Raw genomic sequence first — 7,850 nt, forward strand, 5'->3', positions numbered from 1 at the left:
AATAGACCTAAATCGAAGGGACTGCCGACTTATGACGTCACAATCACTATCTTCTTGTGATTGCAGCGCCCTCACCGGGATGTATAGAAACAGACTTCCTGTAATGAAATCAATGTTGTCGCATCAGGGATTTCTGCATTCTTTAAGGAAATAACAACAAATTAGAAAAATCAATCAATTATCTAAGCTTTCTTCGACGAAATGATCTCGATTTACTACTTCGGAAGTTATAACTTTACGCTATGGAGTCGATGGAAACGTTTTAACTGCAGACATCAGCTGACTACGACGTGACATCTCTTGTATGCTGTCGATTATATTTTACGGTAGTACATGTTTATCTTCTTAATTATTTTACAAAATAAGGACACAATTTATCTAACAATATTTGAACAACGACCAATTTCAGATCTTCGCTGAATTAATATAAATAATACATTGTGAAGTGCCGTTTACCATAAGTGCTTGAGGACGGGACCCCCCCCCCTTTCGATATAGACCCCTGGGCTTTTTTCTTATAAATCTTTCATTGACTTATTTGTGATAAGATCTATACCAAAAATTAGAAAATTTACCTAAAGTTCTTTAGAATCTACCCTACATTCTATGTAAAAATCAACGAGAGTGGGGTAAAATTTTTATAGAATGTTAGTTTAATCAAATTTTCTGAATATTGATAGGATAGATTATATCACAAATGTGTCATCCATATATAATTTATGTGAAAAAAGTCTAACAGACCCGGGGGTCTATATTGGGGGGGGGGGTCCTGTCCTCGGCACCTGTGCCGTTTACAGGTTTTAGATCAACAACTTAACAAGAAACATATTGACGCAAGCGTCAAAAATCAGCCGCAAACCAATTAATTCTTTCATACAATAAATTAGAAACTGAATTCTTCTATTTATCTGTTAATTAATATATATCCCTGTGACATTAAACATTTGAATGCGACATCCCAGGATTTTCTTCAGTACATAATACATGTACATTGCTACATGTACAATGTATTTAAGCAACTTTCTCATAGCCCTCTTTGTCCGCGCACTCAGTAAGTTTATAAACAAACTCTCGCGGAAGTTTGATGTTTAAGTAGTTTTAACACTTAACCATTAAAACTAACGTTTAAACTTATCTAACTAGAGATAGTTTAACATTAAATAAAACGTAACAAGTTTTCAACTATGCGGGGCTCCTCGCTCGCTCAGAGGATGTTGAAACCCCCAACTCCCTCTAGATCCGCCACTACATTTCTTCTCTATCTTGTTTTGGTGTGACATGTGGACGGAAAAGGTTTGGCATGTTGTAAAACGCGCTTTATCCTTGTCTGTTGGAGAAAAATCTCCTAATATTCTGTCTGATAATAAATCAAGATTAAGTCATATTTTTGAAAAATTTCCGTATTAAAAGTACAATGTACATTTATATTTACACGTCAGTTTAAATTATATATACAACAAATCCTGTTGAAGTAGAGAAAGTAAAGTTTGTTTAGACATGTATATAACGCGGTCCTTCCCCTGCGAGGTGAAATTCATGATTTCAGGAACTTTTATGAATCGTTCATGAACATTCATGATGTTCATGACTGGTTCATGACTGGTTCATAAAGATGGTTCATGAACTTTATTCATGAATATATTCATAAAATGTAGTTCATGAACAAATGATGAATATATATGAATATTGGTTATTTTCATTTTAAAGACAGAAAAAATGTAGAGTTCAAGGTATTATGAATGTTCATGAATTTTCATGAAGACTAAAATAATTGACAAAAATGATTGACATAAAACACTCAATACTCTCATAATACAACTTTTGCATGCAGATGCAATTGTTGAACAAGCCCCTGGTATAATATATGTTTAATAATAATTCTTTCACCATCTGAAAAAATAAATCATGAAATCTCTAAACATTTAGTGTTTTTATTTGATTTTAATTTAAAAAACACTGCATCACAATTGACAGCATTTTTTTCAAATTCATTACTTGTGTTTCTTCATAATTTAAATTAAACAGTTATATTCATCATAATGTGCTTTAATTAATGTCGTTTTTCATCACACAACTTTGTTCAACCGAATTTTCTCTAACATCAAACTTTAAACAAGTTCTTGGAAAATGAAACATTCTGGAAAATGAATTTGTGATATAAAAAACGTTTTATATATTTATTAACAACTTAAAAATGACATCACTTGTCTGTACTGTACCTATTATTTTTAAACACATACATTTCAATTTTGGTGCAGTTAAAATGTCAAAAGTTTCCCTTGCTTCGTGCGTAAATGATAGAGCACAGACTGCATGGTTGTAAAGTATCTATGATCCACATTCGTATTTTGTAGTTTTAATTCTGTATGCGTCTTCACAGCTCAGAATATTCTGTCTGACTGAGGGCGAGAGATTGTTATTATCATGTCATAGGGGGCCGCCATACTTGCTATACGAAACTAAAAGTCAATACATGTATAATTCATGACGTAAAAAAATCGAATTCTTCATTGATAAAACTTATTTTGATATAAAATATTGTATTTTCAGTGAAAAGTTATTGATAGTGTTTGTAATTTTTTTTAAACAGAAATCTTGGAAATTCGAAACTAAGGTATTTCTTGCGTACAAAAGGCGCAAACTTGAAAACGCGCGAGACGTTGGAAGTGGGAATTTTTAGTGTGCAAGAATCAGTATTTGTGATCTATTATTTGCATAGTCACTGTGCCGTTATGAATTGCATAATTTTATTTCGAAAAAATTCTGTTTATACTAAATGGTAGCCATGCGGTTTGTCTGGCGTTTTGGCTGTGAAAAATGTTGGCCTCCCTAAGGAGTAAGTTTTATATTGTTTTACTTGAATTTATATCTAACTTGATCATCTGTATCTACAGTTTTATGAATATAAAATACAGTATCCTTGACCTACAATGTTTTGTAAAACCGCCTATGCATGCGATAGGCATATAAGGCCTGTTCAGCTCACATGTTAAAGTTACGCATTTAATTTTGTATGATTGCTTATGATTTTGATATTTTGTCAAATTCTTATTATGCTTTTGTAATTTGTAGTTTTTCACCCTCTCACAAGGTGTGTCCAATAAACAGTACAGTCACTGATCTTTGTCAACTTTTAAAGAAAATAACAGAATATGAAGAAGGAAGACTATATATAGGATCGATCTATTTCATAACTGGTGAGTGACAAAAAATGGAGACAATCACTAGTAGAAATCTGTCTGTAAATGTTACTGTCTATTTGTAAAATAACAACTAATTAAAGCACATTATAATAAATTAATATGTCTTTTTTTTAATGCAATTTTTGTCTAACTTTGCTTTGAGTTTGGATCCAACCATATAACATACATTAATTATAGACTGAGACTCAAAACATTCATAGGCCTGATTGATCTACAAAATGGTGGTCCAAGAAATTAGGCTTAAATTCCACTCAGAATGTTTTAATTTGGAAGTGTCTCTGATGCAAAATTAAATGAATCTAAAATGCAAGAAAATACAAAAAAGTCTTATGTTTTACAATCATGGGTACTTTCAGAAAATCTTTCTTTTTGAAGGAAAAAGAGAAGCAGTTCACAAATGTTGATGAGCAGAAGAGAAGAAACTCTGGCTGCACAAAAATCTGAGCTCTTGAAAAAGAAACAAAAAAAAGAAATGAAAATATGAATGATATTCAATCAAGGGATCCAAATGATGAAATTCTGGAAATTCCACAGGGAGAGACGTACAATAAGGATTTTTGAATTGACCATCTCTGCTTGAACTGCTTGAAAGCACTGAAAACTGTTTCCCTGGTGCTGAACAAACTTTTCTCCTAGACTAGAATTAAAAACTGTTCAATATAATTTCTGGCATTAAAACACAAGTTGAAACATGCTGAGGAAGGATCCCCCTCTCCTTTTGACCAAGTAAGGTTAAACATTCTGCAAAGTGTTGCATTTGAATTGAATTTTTTTTATACTTTTACCAGGAATGAACTACGTTACTCATTTACTATGGTTTAATGTGTCAGATTGTCTATTTTAATTTTTTTAACAAAGACTTTGTTGCCATGGTTGGAAAACAAACAACATTTCTGTAAAATCTTTCAAAATGCTGTATTATAAATCATCTACTGTTACTTTTTTAGCATGACTTCATGCATTTTCATGAATAAACATGAATAATAATATTTCATTTTTTGTTTACGAATAAGCAAGAATATTCATGAATGCTAATGGTTCATGAATTTTATTCATTCATGAACATTCCTAAAAAATTCATCAAATTATTCATGAATAGTTCATGAAGATCCTATGAACTTATTATTGGACATTCTTGAAATGATGAATCTTCATGAATATGACTCTTCATGAATTATTCATGAAAAAAAATATTCATGAATATTCATCAATTTTCTTTCATGAATAAAAATTCATAATTTGAAAATGTCCAATAATAACTTCATAGGATCTTCATGAATTTTTCATGAACATTTCATGAATTAAATTCATGAAAAATTCAAGGAAATTCATGAATTATTCATGATCGTCTCGCAGGGGCTGCTTTAGACTATGCCCAACATGTGTGCTTATTTCTCCGCACTTCAGTTACGTCGGAGTTTGTCAATAGGATTGGATAAACATTTAACCCATTATTCATAAAATTTTAATTTTATGATTATTATGCGTTTTTATTTTACATTTAGACACTCTTTCTTAATATTCTATTACATGAATGTTAAATATTTTTTATTCAAATTGTTCTAACTCCGCAGAAACGCACGGTGACTTAAAACTTTCATATCATATAACCGACCGCCTCCTGGCGGCCGGTAATAAATTGAGACTAGATTTTCCCCGTGAATGATCTTCATAATTATGTATTTTTAAAAAGTTGGGATTTTATGTAATTTATGTAATCGTGTTGATTCAGGATTACAACATTGTCAGTGTTGAAAAGATTTTCTAAGAGATTTTTTTTTCATTTTCCCCCACAGGTTTGTAGATAGCCTGTCCGCGTCTCAAATGAGAATAGGGGTCTGCCTTGCACACCAAACTCTATGGAAAGTATTACTCCAAACATGGTCATGCCATGTACCACCTGGTATGATGAGTCAAATGTGGAAAGAACAAAGATTGGTCACAAACCTGCCACAGGATTAAATCAAAAGTGCCAAGTGGTGTGTCCTTGTATGCACGGATGAGTTGCACATGACTGGATTTCAATGATTTAATTATCATGTTTAGAACTCCAATTTTTTCAACTATACTGTGTATATCCAGAATGTGATTATAATTAACTTTTGTATATCATAACTCAAGACAAACTGCATCAATATAAATATTAAATAATTTAATGTGACTGTAATGAAATATTATTAAAATCATTGTTATATTTAATTTTAGACTTTTCCTTTTCTATACTGAGATTATATTTGTGAGCACTGTTTTAGATGTACATGTATGGCATATTTAATGTCTTTTTAAATATCTTATTTTCAATGTAATCAATCACAACTGCAAAAGGCAAAATCATAATGGCTGACATATATTTCAATCTAAATATCAGCAGCTTTGAAGAACAAACACTAGTAAGTAATTATTTTATATTGCAAGATCAACTGCCACTATAATTAAACTGTTTGATCATGAATCAACTGCTTAAATAGAAGTTTTAATAACTTATTGTACACAAAACACACAGGCACTTGTAAATCTTATCTTTTTTTTTCTTTTTAAGAAATTATATACCCCCTATCCTCTTGCTAGGTCAAGTTCTAAGAAAATGCTTCTGTTTATATTAAAAAATCATGTACATAGAACAACTTTCCTTTTAGCCCTATGGTAAATTTCAAACCCTAAAAAGTAACAACTGAGGAAGAGAAAGTATGTCCATATTCATAAGTTGAAAATCCCTGAGGGGTTGGGGTGGGGGGGGGGGGGGGGGAGGATCGAACTTCTTGCCTACATTATAATGAAAAAAAATGGAGTGGCTATAGGCTTGCCAAAGAATACTCCTATTATAGTACTCATTACTTGTGTTACTGTACCATAGTCATGCATAGGGGCCTGTTGCGATATCAGCGTTGTAAAACACTGCTATTAAGCATAAGATGTTTGCTCTTTAAAAAATTCACGTATCAATAGGCCTATCTGTTTCTTATATATGAACTTTTTTTTTCATCGAGCAGCATCTTGAAAACCTGCATGCATTTTGACAGCTTCTCCGTGATCATGGTTATCATCTGTCATGTTAAATACTCAAACTGTATAGCTTTTTTTACACATTAAAAACAAGATAAATACCTCAAAAGCTGCTCAAAGAAATCTTTAGTGTATAAGTAAAAAGAATTTGGTACATTCGGCAAAAGTTTAATTCATTCCACGCTAAAATATCTCGACAATGTAGATGTAAATAACGTAATCTTTGTACTGCCGGATGTTTGCTATACATACCGGTGGAGGCGCTGCAATCGGAGGGAGTGGTCTCGTGATATCTATTGTGACGTCATAGGAGTCGGCGATCCCTTCGCTTTAGGTCTATGGTTAAGATAAGGAATGGAAAGTCAATGAGGACAGAATGATGGAATCAAGTAACAGGGTAACACTATATATATATGCCCCCGCCCATTTTATGGCAAGCCGGATAAAAATTTGGATGAGAGTCTCAGATTCTTTTTTCACTGTAGCCTTATAAACTAAGAAATGGACATAATGTGAGCTATAATTAAACTTACCGGGAAGTCCATGACGTAGTCGGCGTGCCAGGCAGGGCGACGCCGAATCCTCGTAGATCGTCGTGGCTCCATCTAGATAAAAATAAGAAAACACTATCAGTATACACATTGACAACACAGATATTTCCCTTGATTTTTACAATAAGTCACTACAAGTTTCAGGGTTTTTTCTGGGTCATGTTGAGGTCAGATTACTGATCCCGTTCCTTAAGTCATAGTTTTCCAATTTCAAATTCTTTTGCCAGTGAAGGTACCCTAGATATACTATTACTGTAGTAATAATATAAACTTTAAAAAGCGACTTCATATTTTAGCTGCTTTGGCACAGACATTGATGCGCTAATTCAAGAAACCCATACGAAATCATTATATAAATACAACATACATCGTGGATGTGTGTAGCGCTAAATCAAGAATATACCAACAATTCAATACCTAGTGATGATTATGCTTAATTTTGAATACACCAATATAAAAGACCCTGAGGATCAAAATTTGAAGATATTAGAATGAACATTACCTAAAGACGTTTGTCCCCAAAAATTTAAACCTTGGCCGTAATTTTTGAGTGGGTGGGGCTATGGTTTTCATAATTTTCACTGACAGCAGTATTCCTTGTAACAAGACCAACAAATTTGACTTCTAGAAACTCCCACCTTGGAGTTTTGACTCACTTTTACCAAACTTTCTGAACTTTAACCTAGTTGGCCATAACTTTTGAATACATGTAGCTGATGCTATGGCTTTTATACTTTGAAATTGACCTTAGAGTTTGATCCTTCTTAAGGAAACTAATCTTAACCATAATTTTTCAACTGTTAGTACAAGGGTTTTTCATATTTCAAAGATGTATTCCTTCTGACAAGAACTTTCTTTGGACATCAACAATTTTGACCTTTTGACCTTCTAACTTTGAAATTTGAGAAACTTCAACCCTTGCCATAAGCTGTCATGGGCATTTGTGTTTCAGAAACAAATCTAGTTTGTTGAAAAAAAAATTTTTTAACTCTCGCTCAATTTTCATATCTTATTTATTATACCTCCGTTTGGCTTCAAGTGAGTAAATCTGAGTGACTGACAATGATAAGTTTATGACAACCATAACTGCATG

At 32.5% G+C, this 7,850-nt stretch overlaps 1 long non-coding RNA gene across 1 annotated transcript; it reads left to right on the top strand.

The window, feature by feature from the left end:
• The first annotated feature begins 2,817 nt into the window (after positions 1-2,817).
• On the top strand, positions 2,818-3,846 carry LOC134248292 (uncharacterized). Its single transcript, XR_009988020.1, has 3 exons — positions 2,818-2,836; positions 3,073-3,197; positions 3,579-3,846. It is a non-coding gene; the product is annotated as an uncharacterized LOC134248292 (long non-coding RNA).
• The last annotated feature ends 4,004 nt before the right edge of the window (positions 3,847-7,850 follow it).

This window comes from Saccostrea cucullata, unplaced genomic scaffold (genome assembly GCF_032062105.1).
Source record: "Saccostrea cucullata isolate Sc308-1 unplaced genomic scaffold, CSIRO_AGI_Scuc_v1 ctg20320, whole genome shotgun sequence".
NCBI classification, from domain to species: domain Eukaryota; kingdom Metazoa; phylum Mollusca; class Bivalvia; order Ostreida; family Ostreidae; genus Saccostrea; species Saccostrea cuccullata.